We start from the raw sequence: 15,337 nt of genomic DNA, 5'->3' as shown, positions 1-15,337 counted from the left end.
TTGTTTCGAACGGCCGAACGATCGCGCGATTTGCCGAAATTTTGTGTTTTGCATTGCGCGGCCGGTAGTAAAGTTAATTAGTTCAGTGCGTGTTGGCTCTTGTTTCGGACGGCCGAACGATCGCGCGATTTGCCGAAATTTTGTGTTTTGCATTGCGCGGCCGGTAGTAAAGTTAATTAGTTCAGTGCGTGTTGGCTCTTGTTTCGAGTCAGTGGATCGACCGGTCGTCAAAGTTTAGTTTTGCTTTGTGCGGGTGAGTAAATAAATCAGAAAGTGTAAGTTTGTTTCCTATCCGGTCGTGTTTCTCCAGTAAACGGATCGGTCGGTCGTCGAAGTTTAGTTTTGCTTTGTGCGGAAGGCAAAACGATCGGCCGGTCGTCGTAATTTTGTTCTGCTTTGCGACGGTGAGTGAATAAATCAGAAAGTGAAAGTTTCAGACAGCGAGAGTGTTATTTCCCATCCCATAGATCGCATCACTTACCGAAGTGAATCCAGATAAATTATCCTTTGTAACTAAAACGATATCCTATCCCAAGACAATCGTGGAGATGCAGAGGTGTTCTCGGTCTCTAGTAGCAACGAGAGTCGGACTAACAATCCTCCCCTTTCTATATGACCGTAAGGACGTGGCCGGCGCCGTTATTGACTTTAGACATTTGAGCTCCCGAAACGTGTACATTGAGAATGGGTAGCTAGTCCCAAGCCCCATTTATTGTGTTCTCTGTACAATTTCGCAAGTTCTAGTCAATCACGGAGTAGCAACTACGAATTGTGCGGTCATAATGCTCATGCTCATGCTCATGCAATTCCACCACGATTTGTTATCTTTGCAGATTCGTACTTCGACTAGAACTGTAAGGTCGTCTTCAGTGTCTCGTTAAGTCAAGTCAATTACGAGACACTGAAGACGGCTCCACAGTTGAAATTAAAATACGTATCTGCAAAGATAACAAATCGTGATGGAATTAAATGGAAAGTACTAAACTCGTCTTAGACCGTTTTTAGCAAAATATTGATTTTGAGGAAAACAAAAATTTGGGTTGTGGTCAAAATACGTATCTGCAAAGATAACGAAAATTAACTGGTGGAATTAAATGGACAGTACTTAATTCGTCTTAGACGGTTTTCTCTGCATACAAATTTTCCGAGTCAATAAGGTTCAGACAGACAGAAATTCATTTTTATGTATATAGATTTTCAAACATCTGATTACTTTGTCACATTCATCCAAATAAGGCCTATTTGAGCATTCTCAATATTTCGAATACCATTTGTTTGATTCTGATTTTCTTGTGGATTTTTTCGTGGATGTATTCTTCATCTTGCAATTGTTCGGTTCCAATATTTGCTTATTGTTCTTCGGACGCAACAGAGATTGCATTCCTGCTTGATGGTTATCGTCTGTTTGTATCAGGCCGCCATCTTCCAACGCTCTCCAATATCCGCAATAATGAGTTCCCAGAGACCAACAAACTATCCGATTTCATCACCAGGATCCAGATCCCTATGAAACAAGCCATGCAAGTACCCCCTAATATGTTACGTCACTGAATAAACATGTAAACTCCTCTGGTAGCTTCTTTTGAGGAAGCACGCCCCAGGGTTTGTTGCTTTGTATCTTTCTCCCGGGTTCATATAGGACTATCGAGCTTTGACTTTCGTGGATCATTCTTCAATTTAGTAGTTAGCTCACAGGTTAGCAACTTGGTCCATGGTAAAATCAAATTGGGGTTTTCATTACGTGAAATATTTAGGTTTTTTGAAATTGATTTATAATAGTTCCTGTGCACCAAAATTCCTGAATTTTAGATTTAGACTCAGTTGTTATAATATATTCAATACTAGTCGACCCGGCAGACGTTGTCCTGCATAGTAGGCGAGAATGCGCGTTTTGAACTGCCCATGCGAAATTTCCATACGAATCTTGATTTTAGTTTTTCACGATTTACTCAACCCTACCCGTGATTTTCGCATGGGGAAATATCATATAAACCCGTCGGAAACGATAACGAACATATCTTCTGAAAAAATGAATAAAATCCATCCAGCCGTTTTCGAGTTATGCGGATACGAACACAGACCATTTCATTTTTATTATATAGAATATAATCTCAATATCCCTAAAAACCCAACCCTTTTCTACAGATTTTTTTTGGGAACATTCTTTTGACCATGTTGGGTTTTAAACGTTTCATGCTTCTCGTGTTAAGATAAGATAGCTTCTGTGTCTGTCTTTATGATTAAAATTTCCTCAACTGCATAAACACTGTATTCACACCACGGTAGCTTATTTAAAACGAGAAAATAGTAAATAGCAACGACTTTCTATTCAGTTGCCTAGTAAGATGCCAAGAGTTTTCTAAGGCATGGAGTCTTGAAATATTCTCAGTTTTTGCACAAACGATATGAATTCAACAACACTTTACCCTGCGGTCTCATTAGGGCATTCAGATGGATAAGGAAAACAAGCATATCTTCTGTTGTTCTTCCCGGGTACTTCATTTTTTCTTCTCTGTATATCCATCTGTGGAGCGCAGAATAAATTGAAGCGCGTCGTTCTGCATCCACTTTTTTCTCTTTATTCTGGATATGTTATCAGGTTACCTTTCGTAATGATGCCACACATCATCAGTGTCTTCCACTTTACTGTGTCACAACGGAGCAGAGACTACTCCCTCAAGGGTTTATTCGTTGCTCCGAATGAATGGAAGTGGGTAGTGGTTCTTATCAAAACAGTGATTCTAAGGAAGAAAACCTGTGGAACCGAATAAAACTTTGTCCATGATAACGAGAAACAATTTACGCTAAATTTAGCAAGGAACAATATTGATTTGCTCCATTTGAGCAAGCGACAGACTTGGAAACAATATTGATTTTTGAATGGAATACATTTTATTACTATCTCACTATATTCCATTCATCTGCTCAGTTATTCAATAAGAGCACTTAAATTTACACCATACAAAATGTTTATAAGGTAGGCATGCCGATAGTTGTGCCTTGTAGGTGTGCCTATTGTTACAATATTATGGTTTGTGTAGAATTTTAGATTTTAACGCCATTTCAATTCGATTTCGCGATGCTTAAGAACATTGTTTAACAGAAAGTACTTCTGGTGTTCTGAAAACACGAAATCGTTCGAAAAATTGTTTAGATAACTAAATCGTTTAAAAGGTTCTTGCGATAGTATTCCAATATTTAAGAGTCCCGTCAGAAAACAATCTAATGAATAAGTTGAATCGTACACGATCCAGGATTCAGTATTTCCTTTTTCTGACTTGACTAGGAGCTTTGACATAAACAGATCTGATAGCAAAATAAAATTTCCATGAAAAATTAGAAATTTTGCTTAAAAAAATAGGAAATCGCCAATAAAGAAATCAGGGTATAAACAATAAATAAATATAAAATATCTACAAATAATGAAAATTTCCATAAGCAACTAATATTTTGTCACAAATCAAAAATAAACTAGCACTTTTGAAGAAAAAAAAAATGAATTATAAAAGAATATTTTCCATTAAAAAGTCAAAATATTCCACGGAAGAAAATACAAAATTTCCATGAATAAATCAATATTAGCAATAATCATTTACAAAATTTTCAACAAAACATTTTTTTTAAAGGCTGACTCGTCTCCGAACACAAAATAATAAATAAAGAGCAATAAGAAAATGTCCATAAAAAATAAAAAAAAGCAAAAAAATTGATTAAATTTTCCCAGAACTATAAACGTTTTTAAAGAAGGAGTCATCTATGGAAAAATGCTTAGTTTTATTGCTTTGCTATATTCCTTTATGGATTTTTTCACATTTTTTTGTTGCTCGTCGTAGATAATTTTCAACTTTTTGAGCAATTTTTGCCTTAAAAGTGTTAAATTATTTTTATTTTGTGGAAAGTTTTTAATTGTTTATGGAAATTTCACATTATTTGTGGAAATTTTATATTTATTTATGGTTCATTCATAACCTGATTTTTTTGGCATTTTTTTATGTAAAATTTCTATTTTTATAGTGGGAGTTTTTATTTTTGTCTGGTGTTAATACAAACAACTATCGCGTATGCTATACCTAAAGTGACAATCCCGCCAGCGACCTCGGTAAGGTAGCTTGCTGAAGCCATTCAAATACCACGAAAATGAAGAAAGATGGAAGTTATTTTTGGCAACTGACCCGTCAACGTCAGAGGACTATGATTGAAAACTTGGTATCTGGAATAGCAGGATCTTAAATAAACCTGAATGTGTGAGCCTTCTGTCTCGTGAACTGCAGAAAGTTGGAGTGAACGTGGTTGCTGTACACACGAAGTCCGGTGGACTAGATCCGGAGAACATGAATTCAGAATCGTGGATCCCACGTCTAGCACTGCATTCAAAAATATCATCTACAACAACGGCGGCGAAAAAGCAGAGCATGGATTGATGGATTGAAGCAGGGTGATGCACTTTAGAATTTATTGTCTAACATTACACTCAAGGGAGCGATAAGGAGATCTGGCGAGTAGAGGAACGACACTGTTATTAGACGTTTAGGGTAGTAAGAAAAATTGGCGAGGCTTTTTACCGCCTTTTTTGAGTAAGAAAAAGTATTTTGGCCATAACTTTTGATCTCATAGTCCGATCAGCCCAATTTACAATAGGAAACAATGTGGCAGGATACCCCGTCAAATGTATTTTTAAGAGCACATCACTCAATACGAAAACAACGCACAGCTGTCAAACTATTTAGAATTTTAGATTTCAAAACAAAGCAACATTCCCATCACGAGTGCTTGTAATGTGACATGTGACCGGGAGCCCGCTACATATTCATTTGGTCTCTGGAAAATAAAGATGCCTCAGTTTTCGCTTTTGCGAACGCCATTACTGATTGCTGCTGTGAATAGAACGGTCTACGAGTTTCATAACTAACCAGCTTAAGTTTCGCAACATGCAGCCGGAAACGTAATTTCCTCTATATTGCGTTTTTCATGGAATTTTTTGGGTTTCCAGCAAAAATTGTTGCGTACTATACTCGGTAGGAAGCTATAAAATGGTGTGGGGCGCTAACGCATGCATATATAGAAGAAAATTTTGTAAATCGTATAAAATACGGCAGATTTTAGTGGCCTGGACAGCGGAGGCATTCCACGGGGGCATGTCAGTCGATCCTGAGCGACCATTTCGAAAATATTTGAAACTCTGCACAGTTTTTCAATTTCATCTAAATCGTCATTTTTCGATATCAAATCTTCATATTGAGTCACGACTAACTTTTCAAAAGGGTGTATGTGAAAATGGTTCAAAAATATTTAAAAAGCTGCACAGCAAAAACGGAATGTTCGATTGTTATGATTTTTTCAGCATAGTTAGACAACTAAATGGTGATTCTTAAGAAAATGTGCACAGTAAAAAAAAATTTTTGCCTTTAAAATATCATTTTGTCACAAAACTCAAATATCTCAAAACCCTATCTTTTCGAACGTAATTTTTTTAGGGAAAACGGTCCATTATATTAGCTATCTACCATAAAAATTTGGTGATGGTAAACTAATAAACAAAAAAGTTATGACATTTCAAACATTTCACAATTTTCACATATAGTAAACAAAAAAAAATTTTTGAAATATTACGAACAACATGAGTAGCCGCTTTCTCAACTGTTGTAGGCCGTTTGATGGAAAAAAGTGTTCAAAAGAGTTACGAAATCTCACCGAAAGCACCATAGATAAACTGAAAGCGACTGGTTATGCTCCAATGTCCACATTGAATACAAATTTACGCATTTGCACGTCCTGCCGTCTAAACGTTGACAAAAGAGCAATCTGTATATCATCGGTTGAGCAGAGCGCAGGAAGTTCGAAAACGACAGCAACTGAGGAATTGCCAGATGTATCGACAACAACTGAGGAATTACCAGAAGTATTAAGTGCTGAGAGCCTTGCCACCGTACCATCAGCGAAATCTGTTTCAACAAATCAATCGGAAGATGAGTGTATCCAAAAGGTCAACATCGAACGCTTTAACGAGGGCATAGCTGGGATAAAAGTGACTCCGATTAAATGGAGTAAGATGGACTACGTTTATTACCCGGAGAAAAAATACCGTGAAATAAACGAAGCTGTACGAAGAAACCTCTTCAAATTAGGACCTGGTGATGTGGAAAATACAGACTACGATGAGGTAATTATAAATATGAAGGAAAGGTTCTCGAATGCAGCCACGACAAGGAAAGAAAAAATATTGATTTTGTCGATGCTGCCAAGTTCGTGGTCTATTCAGGATGCCATTGATGAGTTCAAAACCAATAGAAATACAGTAAAAGAGGCAAAACAATTGAAGAATAACTGTCTTTCAACCAAAAATACTAGGTCTAGTACTGCATTAACAGATGAGACAAAAGAAATAGTAGTTCAATATTTTGAAGATGATGAAGTAAGTCGAGCTATGCCTGGTCAAAAAGATTATGTATCAGTAAAAAAGATGGAAAGCGTCAAGCAATCCAAAACGATTAATGATGACGACTTTGAAAGAAGCGTACACACGCTTCAAGGAAATTCACGATAATATTAAAATAGGTTTTTCCTCATTTGCAAGCCTTCGGCCAAGGCAATGTAAGCTTCTTTCCAATTCAGGAACACATAATGTGTGTGTGTGCACAACCCATGAGAATATTAATCTTATTTTACATAGTTTGAAAAGAATCAATTTAACAAAGGATATTAAAATGTTAACTGGTAGTCTTTTGTGTGAAAATACAACATCAAATTGCTATCTACGATCTTGTTCGGATTGTCCAGATTCTTCATCATTGGAAAATACTTTATTCGCTGAGTTTGAAGAAAAATATATTGATCAGTTATCATTTGAGCAATGGGTGACCACGGATAGGTGTGACATAGAAACTATTGTAAAACCTGTAGATGAGTTTGTGTCATATTTTTGCTTGAAATTAGAAAGTTTAATCCCTCACGATTTCATTAAAACAGAACAATCCAGCTTTTAAAAAAATACGAAAAATACATTACAAAATGGTGAATTTTAGTCATTTGTGATTTTTCTGAAAATTACAGCTTTGTATTGCAAGATGAAGTGCAGTCCCATCACTGGAACGTACAACAAGCTACAATTCATCCATTCGTTATTTATTTTAATGGAAGTACGCAAATTGAACACTTAAGTTTTATTATAATTTCCGAAGATTTAAGACACGATTCAGTATCCGTAAACTTGTTCATTGAAAAAATGATTAACTTTTTACGCGTTGATAAGCATAAAGAAGTCAAAAAGATATATTTCATGTCTGATGGAGCAGCGTCGCAGTACAAAAATCGTAAGAATTTTTCGAGCCTATGTCAATTTAAATCAATGTACGGAATTAATGCAGAATGGCATTTTTTTGCTAAATCACATGGCAAAGGTCCTTGTGATGCTATTGGAGGAACAATAAAGCGCATGGCCACAAGAGCAAGTTTAGCCAAAGAACGTAAGCATCCAATTAAAACTGCGAAAGAACTTTTTGATTGGGCAAATCGTAGAAAAGAAAAAGATTTAACCAAATTATCATTTTGTTTTACTACTATTGAAGAGTACGAAATAAAGGCTTCAGAGCTCAGCGAGCAATTTAATAACGCGAAAACGATCCAAGGAACCCAAAATTTCACTGTTTCATTCCATTGTCGGAAAATAAAATTAAAGCAAAACTATACTCAAACTGTGCTGATAATAATTCAAAAGTGTTCGATATTTTAAAAATTTGAATAAAAATAAATAAAAAATAAGTATTAATAAACTGTTTTCATGATATCATAACCCATACCAAAATTCAAACCCAAAACTCTTAGAGTTTCTATAACAACATTGTGTAACTGCCACATTTAATTTAATACTTAGGATAATATTAATTCATTTTTATTTATTTATACATATAATATTTATACATATAATATACATAATATCGATGAATACATAAATATGGAATATCATACAAACAACTTGTTTAACTCACGCAAGGCCCTTAACAATAAAATCAACATCAAACTGCGATTCTTGAAAAAAAAAAAATACACGGAATTTTTTTTTTGTTTACTATATGTGAAAATTGTGAAATGTTTGAAATGTCATAACTTTTTTGTTTATTAGTTTACCATCACCAAATTTTTATGGTAGATAGCTAATATAATGGACCGTTTTCCCTAAAAAATTACGTTCGAAAAAAGATAGGGTTTTGAGATATTTGAGTGTTTGTGACAAAATGATATTTTTAAAGGCAAAAAATTTTTTTTACTGTGCACATTTTCTTAAGAATCACCATTTAGTTGTCTAACTTTGCTGAAAAAATCATAACAATCGAACATTCCGTTTTTGCTGTGCAGCTTTTTAAATATTTTTGAACCATTTTCACATACACCCTTTTGAAAAGTTAGTCGTGACTCAATATGAAGATTTGATATCGAAAAATGACGATTTAGATGAAATTGAAAAACTGTGCAAAGTTTCAACTCAATAGAAAATCATGAATTAAAAATTTTCTTAAATTTTGATGCTGTTGCTTGGAATCGCTCGAATGTCTAAAAAAACAAGAAAGAATAGCAAAAACAATATTCAACAGAGAACCGGATAAAGGCTGACGAATTCGCCGACTAGACGTGATGGAATCGGACCTAAGGACCCGGAACGTTTGGGGATCACGATCACGCTAGGCATATGCGTTTTGACGTTGTAGTCAACCAAGTGTCCAGCTAACGCTTTTCGATTTTGGATCTTTTTATTTTATTTAATTTTTAGAGAAAAATTGATGTTTTGTCAATTAGTCCAAGACGTAAAGGACAGGGTGTCCAGTTAAATTTTGAAAAGGAAATTTCCTAACTTTCCCTGACTTACTAGACTAGAAAATAGGATTGTATTCATAAAAATGTGTGTTTTTCTATTCAAATTTCCAATTTGTTTCCATTCAAATAAAAAAATATGACCTGCAAGAGCCTGTATTAACAAAATTTCTAAATAGGTTTAATAGATCTGTGCAAATAACGATGACTAGTCGATAAAATGATTATATTGTTTATGATTTTCGAGTTAGAAGTAACATTATTGAAGAAGAAACAGCTTGTTTACAATAGTTTGATGCGCTTCCATGAAATAAAAATTCGTGAAAATTTGGCGGAATTGCTTTCATTGTGTATGTTTTCTATGAAAGCGGGAGAAAATAAAATGCAAATATCGCGTGACCTCTCTCAATGAAAATGAAAATCTCAGTACTGGGACTCACACCTCGGGAATTTGGTCCACCGAGTTTTTCCCCATGTATCAAAATCTCGGCCACGTTTAAAGATAGCCTCACACCTCAGAAAAAAAATCCGCCGGATTGAGCCGGAATTTTGATTTTCCGTGACGTGAGGGCAGGAGAAGACTTTTATGTACTGCACAGGCTACTCCGGCCTTAGTCTGAGCAAATAAATAATAACGGAAAAGAAAATGCAATTAAAAATTCGACTTAGTATCGATTAGTAGTACATACCGATACTGCGAAAAAGGCTCGGTGCTAGGAACCCTAATAATTTGAACCTGTTAAAAATCGGGTCACCGTTGTATCTTGTACATATTTATTGATGGAATGATGCTATGACAATTTCAATGGAGAAAATTAAAAAAAAAATGAAATTAAATTGTGAATCACAGATTTAAAAATTTGTATCTTGACCATAGCTTCAGATTCCATAGTTCGATTTAGCCATTTTTCGTTAGAAAACAATGGGACAGGATTTCCCATTGGATGCTAGCAACTCGGTTGATGTTTAGATCCAGAAAAAGTAGTGAGTTTTTTGCACATGTTTTGCGCATAGAGAATTGTATTTTGATCATAGTTTTTAAGCCCATTGTGCGATTGGGCCAGGCCAATTTTTAATAGGAAACAATGGGACAGAATTCGGTTAAGGTTAAGTGCCCGAAAAATCAATGAGATTTTCTTGCGCACTCACACACATAAACAAAAAACAAAACCTAAATTCGTCGAACTGAGTCCAATGGTATACAACACTATGAGTCCCCCTGCCTCATAAAAAAAAGTTTGTTTTTAGAGCAAACATAAAGCCTTTACGTATACCTAGTATTCGAGAAAGGCACATACGAATTCTTTTGCACTTTGCTTTTTATTCTTTTGATCTTGATAGACTACCATATTAGATCTTTGGAACAAAGAACTAGCACAGTTATTCTACAGCTAGGGACACGGCACGTATTTCCGTCCATCGTCGTAGGGACTAAAACCAATGAAACAACGTCCGTTTGCTAGAACTCCACTATACCAGAACGTTTCTCCTGAGCTTACCATTTGGTACGGATGAGATTGGCAAAAAATAGTTTTTTTTAATGGTTTTCGACACTATGACGAAAAGACGAAAATGCTTGCCTTAACCTTATCTGTAAAGTGTGTTTCATATTTCCTGCAAAGGACAAAAATAAATAGTTGTTTTGCCATTCTTCACTGTGCGTGCAGACGATCCCAGTATCGACATTTCTTCAAAGCAAGTATAAAAATCTAGCAAATATTTGCTTTCATACACGATAGTAAATCATATCAACAAGCAGCACGAAATATAAACTCCAGGACGTATGAATTCCACCCACACGATAGGAGAGAATTTTCAATGTGAGTGTTGACAACATTATCAGCATACCCACACATTATGCCACATTAGCGTGGTGGTAGCGCCAGTTCCAGTGGTAACGGACTCGATGTCATTTTCTGGGGGAAAACTTTTGACGTGGATGTATTGGTGACTCACAAAGTCACAGTTCATCGTAGCTTTTTTCTTGGCTCCATTGAAAAGGAGAAATTTTCCAGCAATAAACGGGATAAATACTTAATGAGGTATATGTAATAGTGTTATTTTTATGCATTCGAATAGAAATTTATATGTGGCTCAGCCTTTTGTGGGTTATGATGGGAAGCATTCGAACAATTAAAATAAGATGTAAAAATTACCATTCATTGATTTTTCTTCGTTTTCACTATTTGCACTTAAAATACCATAGCTAGTAATTTTTCACTTTGAAAGTTTTCACAATTTTCACTTATCCTGACCGTGGAGAGTGTGGGTTCAATCAATTTTTCTTTTCCTTTTACCTTGGCTTCTGCCACCAGAGTAGCCTTTTGCAGCCGACCAGCGCTTTTCACTCCAACCCACCCAATATGCCAGCTTGCAATCCCCCTTTTTCCTGCACAGTTGCAAACGGAATGGAATCGAATCCAAAATGCTGGCCTAATAACAAAACTTTGTTCCAGGAGGATGACTTGGGCAATGCTAGCACTTTTTCCTTCGCATTCTGATCCACATCTGTGGCAGGTGGCCTGGTGATACAAATTTTACACTACGATTCACACGGGGTAGGAAATTTTCAGCCCTGCAGTGGCTCCTTCACACTCCCCAAATTTTCCACCACGTATTTTTTCTAGCGCAATCGAACTCTCGCTACAAAAGGGCCATTAAATCCAGGCCCAGGTCGATTCTTCACCATCGTCTCACTATTTTCAGCCAAAGTTTGGCCTTTTTAACAACAAATTTCACCAATTTTCTGCTGCACTCAATTTTTCACTTCTACACTCCGCTACGATGATAAAAGAATCAATGAAAAGCTCTTCGTTCATCGCGCAGGATCCCCCGTGTCACGTTACCAAGAAGAAAAAGCTTTTTTCGCTACTACCGATTGGTTGTTCGTTAAAAATTTCTGTTGGTTTCTGTCCTGAATAGATAACAATGTTTACTGATTAAATTTTGTATGATAGATGAATTAAAATATTAAGGATTCACTATTATAGTATTACTCTATACTGTAAAACAAATAATATGCAATTTAATACTGCTAATCTGCAATTCATATTTCAATATCGTATCCACACGATTACATTTTTGTATGATTCGTTCAATATCATTGATTTGATTTCACAGTTGCAGAAACGTGAGATTACATGGGGATGCATCAGAACAGCGAAAATACGATTGCATGCTGGTCAGGCATGGTATGATAATTTAGTCCGAGTTTAAGTAAAATATTTTCGAATAACTTCTTCGAAAAGCTACATTTTCAAATGTGATATATAGTGGATTGTCTTTCTCGTATTCCTAGATGTAAAGAAAATGCTATATGTTCACTCTTAAAACGAACTTCTGATAGGAAGCCCGCATGACCGTCAAACAAGTCAGCTCAAAAAATTAAGGTGCTGTATGTGTGTGCGCAAAAACAATCGCTCATTTTTTTAGGGGTATCCAATCATGGTTTGAACTACTGCAAAAGCGTATAATGGTTTGAACCAATTTGAAATCATTAAAGATTAGAATTTTATTGATAACGAATTATTTAAAAACAGTGTGAATAGTATATTTAATGCTGGGTCATTATTCCGAAGGTCATTAGGCCGAATGGCCATTAGGCCGAATAAGAAGTGGGGAGTGAGAAGGAAGAAGGGCGAGGGAAGGAAGAAGAAGGAAGAAGGCAGAAGGAAGAAGGAAGAAAGAAGAAAGAATAAACAAGAAGGAAGAAAGAAGAAGGAAGAAGGAAACAGGAAGAAGGCTGAGGAAAGGAGCAAGAAAGAAGAAAGAAGAGGGAAGAAGGAGGAAGGAATAAAGAATAAGGAAGAAAGAAGAAGGGAAAGAGCGTGCAAGTCAAAACTAAAAACTGCATGCGCTACAGAATAGATGCCTAAAACTGATTTATAACTTACCTTCTCTCTATCCGTCGGTTCGACTATACTCAGACTTTCCTCATAACACACTGCCAGTCTTAGGTCTATGTGAAGAACAAACTATTTTAATGCCAAATAAAATGTTACACAATCCTGCGACTTTCCACAACAAAATATTTAACTTACAGTCTCCCCAACAAACATTGGAAGCTCATGAAGGTCTTCTTTAATTAAAAAAAGGCTTTTTCATATAAAAAAAGTAGCTTATTCAGCCTGAATTGTTTGCTGTTTCGTAATCATAATACCAGACAAGCCAATCATCTTGTCAGATCTCGTGCATCTTCTAATTTTGGCCAAAATCGGTTCTCCTTCATAGCTCCAACAAAGTACAACAAACTCCTTAGAAATCTCCAAGAAATAAATAACTATACCTCTTTCAAAATGAACATCATTCTTAAAAATCTAATTCTCAACTTATAATTTGGTGTACCATTACTTCACAATTTAGATCACTATGTAAAATACGGTTAATTAACTATTAAATAAATTAGAAATCGAATAGAATTACGTTTATTCACTTAGTTTATTAATTGTGCTTCTTTCAAAGGGTAACTACCCACTAGAAGCACTCATTTGTTTAATATGATAGCTTGATTTCCTTATCCTTAATTATTGCTTTTTGTTTTGTATTCTCAGCCATTTAAATAAGTATTTTTTTATTGTTTAAGTTTTCTTCATGCCTGAGAACTGAGTGTCCACTACCAGAGAGCTCAATGAAGCTTTTTGGTGTGGGGGAGAGTGGAGGGTCACTCATAAAAAAAGTAGAGAGAAGATAGAAGAAAGAATTAAGAAGGAAGAAGGAAGAGGGAATATGGAAGTAGGAAGAAAGATCCAGGAAAGAGTAAGAAGAAAGAAAGAAGAAATAAAAAGGAAGAAAGAAGAAGGAAGAGGAAGAAAAAAGAAGGAAGCAGGAAAAAGGAAGAAGGAAGAAGGAAGAAGGAAGAAGGAAGAAAGAAGAAGGAAGAGGAAGAAAAAAGAAGGAAGCAGGAAAAAGGAAGAAGGAAGAAGGAAGAAGGAAAAAGAAGGAAAGAAGAAAAAATAAGGAAGGGGGTAAAAAGATGGAATAATTGAGGAAGAAGAAAAAAGGAAGAAGCAAGAAGAAAGAAATAAGCAACAAGAAAGAAAGAATAAGAAAGAATGATGAAGAAAGAAGAAAGAAAGAAGAAGGGAATAAGAAGAAGAAAGAAGGAAAAAACGAATAAAGGAGAAAAGAGAAGGGTGGAAGGGAGAAGAAAGAAGAAAGAGGAAGAAGGAAGAAGAATGAAGAGGAAGAAGGAAGAAAGAAGAACAAAGAAAGAGAAGAATGAAGGAAGAAAAAAGAATGAAAAAGAAAGAAGGAAGAAGAATGCAGAAAGAAGAAGGAAGAATTGAGAAGAAATAAGTAACAAAGAAGAAGGAAGAAGAAAGAAGGGAGAGCGAAAAAGGAAAAAAGGAAGAAGGGGGAAAAGAAGACAGATACAAAAAGGAAGATACAAGAAGGGAGAAGGGGTAAGGTGAAGGGAGAACTTCTCATTTTTCACTTTTTGCTTCTTTTTGCTCATTTGTGAAGGTGAAAACTGAATTATAATACGGAACATTTTTTAACTTGTACATGCAGCCAAGTTATATTATTTACATTGCATGCGCATGGCTGGAGCTTTGTTTACATAAAAAATAGCAATATTAATATCGAGAGTTTAGACGATTTTCATACGTTTCGTGTTACTAATCCAATGTAAAATAATGAATAGGGAATCAAATTTCCATCACTATAGGAGTTCTCAGCATTTCATGTTATTAGGTTTTTCAATTAATTGAAGCGTGAAAGTCCAATACACTACCCGTTCGAAAAATGCAACATGTTTACGTTTCAGTCAGCGAATGTCGTTCAATAACTGCAATGCATTCTACACGTTAAATGGATGTCAGTCGACGTCAGATAAAAGCTGTCATTGATTTTAACATCGTTTTGAAGTATAAAGGTTCCCCCAAACACATGTGATGTGACAATCGTGACGCGATTCCATCGCTTGGCGACTGCGATTCTGTCGCCGTTGGTATGGAAGTGTAAATAGAGCTTGCTAACGTTTGATCATCTTTCTCTTTCAAGCACACAGGAAGAATAGGATTTGTTTTCATCTGGAAACGTTTCCCGAATCGCGGCGACTAGTTGTCGCAGTTGCAGTCGCGGTAATGAAATCGCTTAGGTCTGGTAGAGCCTTAAGGCTTGCTGACGTAAACGCTTCCCGACTTAAATCTTTTTTGTGCGCGTGCAAGAGAAAGATGATCAAACGTCAGCAAGCCTTGTTTTGGCTTGTAAGGCTTGGCTTGTAACGTTTAATACTAATCTGTCTCTTGCACGCGCACAGTGAGGATAGGATTTGCGATGTGTTCTCATCGGGAAACGCTTCCGAAAAAAATAAACGGAAGGTTCCTCCAAACACACGTGATGTGACAATCGCAATTCTGTCGCGAATTCTGTATGGAAGCGACTACGAAGGTAAATTCTTCACGCACAGTCTGGCAATTACTTATGGGATTTTACTGTGGAGGAACAAGAAGGGGTGATCGGTGGCCATGTTTCACGCACAGTCTGGCAGATAGCAATGAGATTTTGCCATAAGAGTGAGTAGAGGCAT

The 15,337-nt window shown here is 35.9% G+C and overlaps 1 protein-coding gene across 5 annotated transcripts in view; it reads right to left on the bottom strand.

The window, feature by feature from the left end:
• The window catches only part of LOC134211868 (trichohyalin), a 122,508-nt gene extending 110,920 nt beyond the window's left edge, over positions 1 to 11,588 (bottom strand). For all 5 annotated transcript variants that reach the window (XM_062689220.1, XM_062689221.1, XM_062689222.1 and 2 more), the window contains exon 1: positions 10,962 to 11,588. The gene's annotated coding sequence lies outside the window, so the exon portion shown is untranslated. The remainder of the gene's footprint in view (positions 1 to 10,961) is intronic.
• Between the last annotated feature and the right edge of the window lie 3,749 nt (positions 11,589 to 15,337).

The sequence above is a fragment of the Armigeres subalbatus genome, chromosome 2, assembly GCF_024139115.2.
Source record: "Armigeres subalbatus isolate Guangzhou_Male chromosome 2, GZ_Asu_2, whole genome shotgun sequence".
Lineage (NCBI taxonomy): Eukaryota > Metazoa > Arthropoda > Insecta > Diptera > Culicidae > Armigeres > Armigeres subalbatus.
This window is presented reverse-complemented; position numbering and strand designations above follow the sequence as displayed.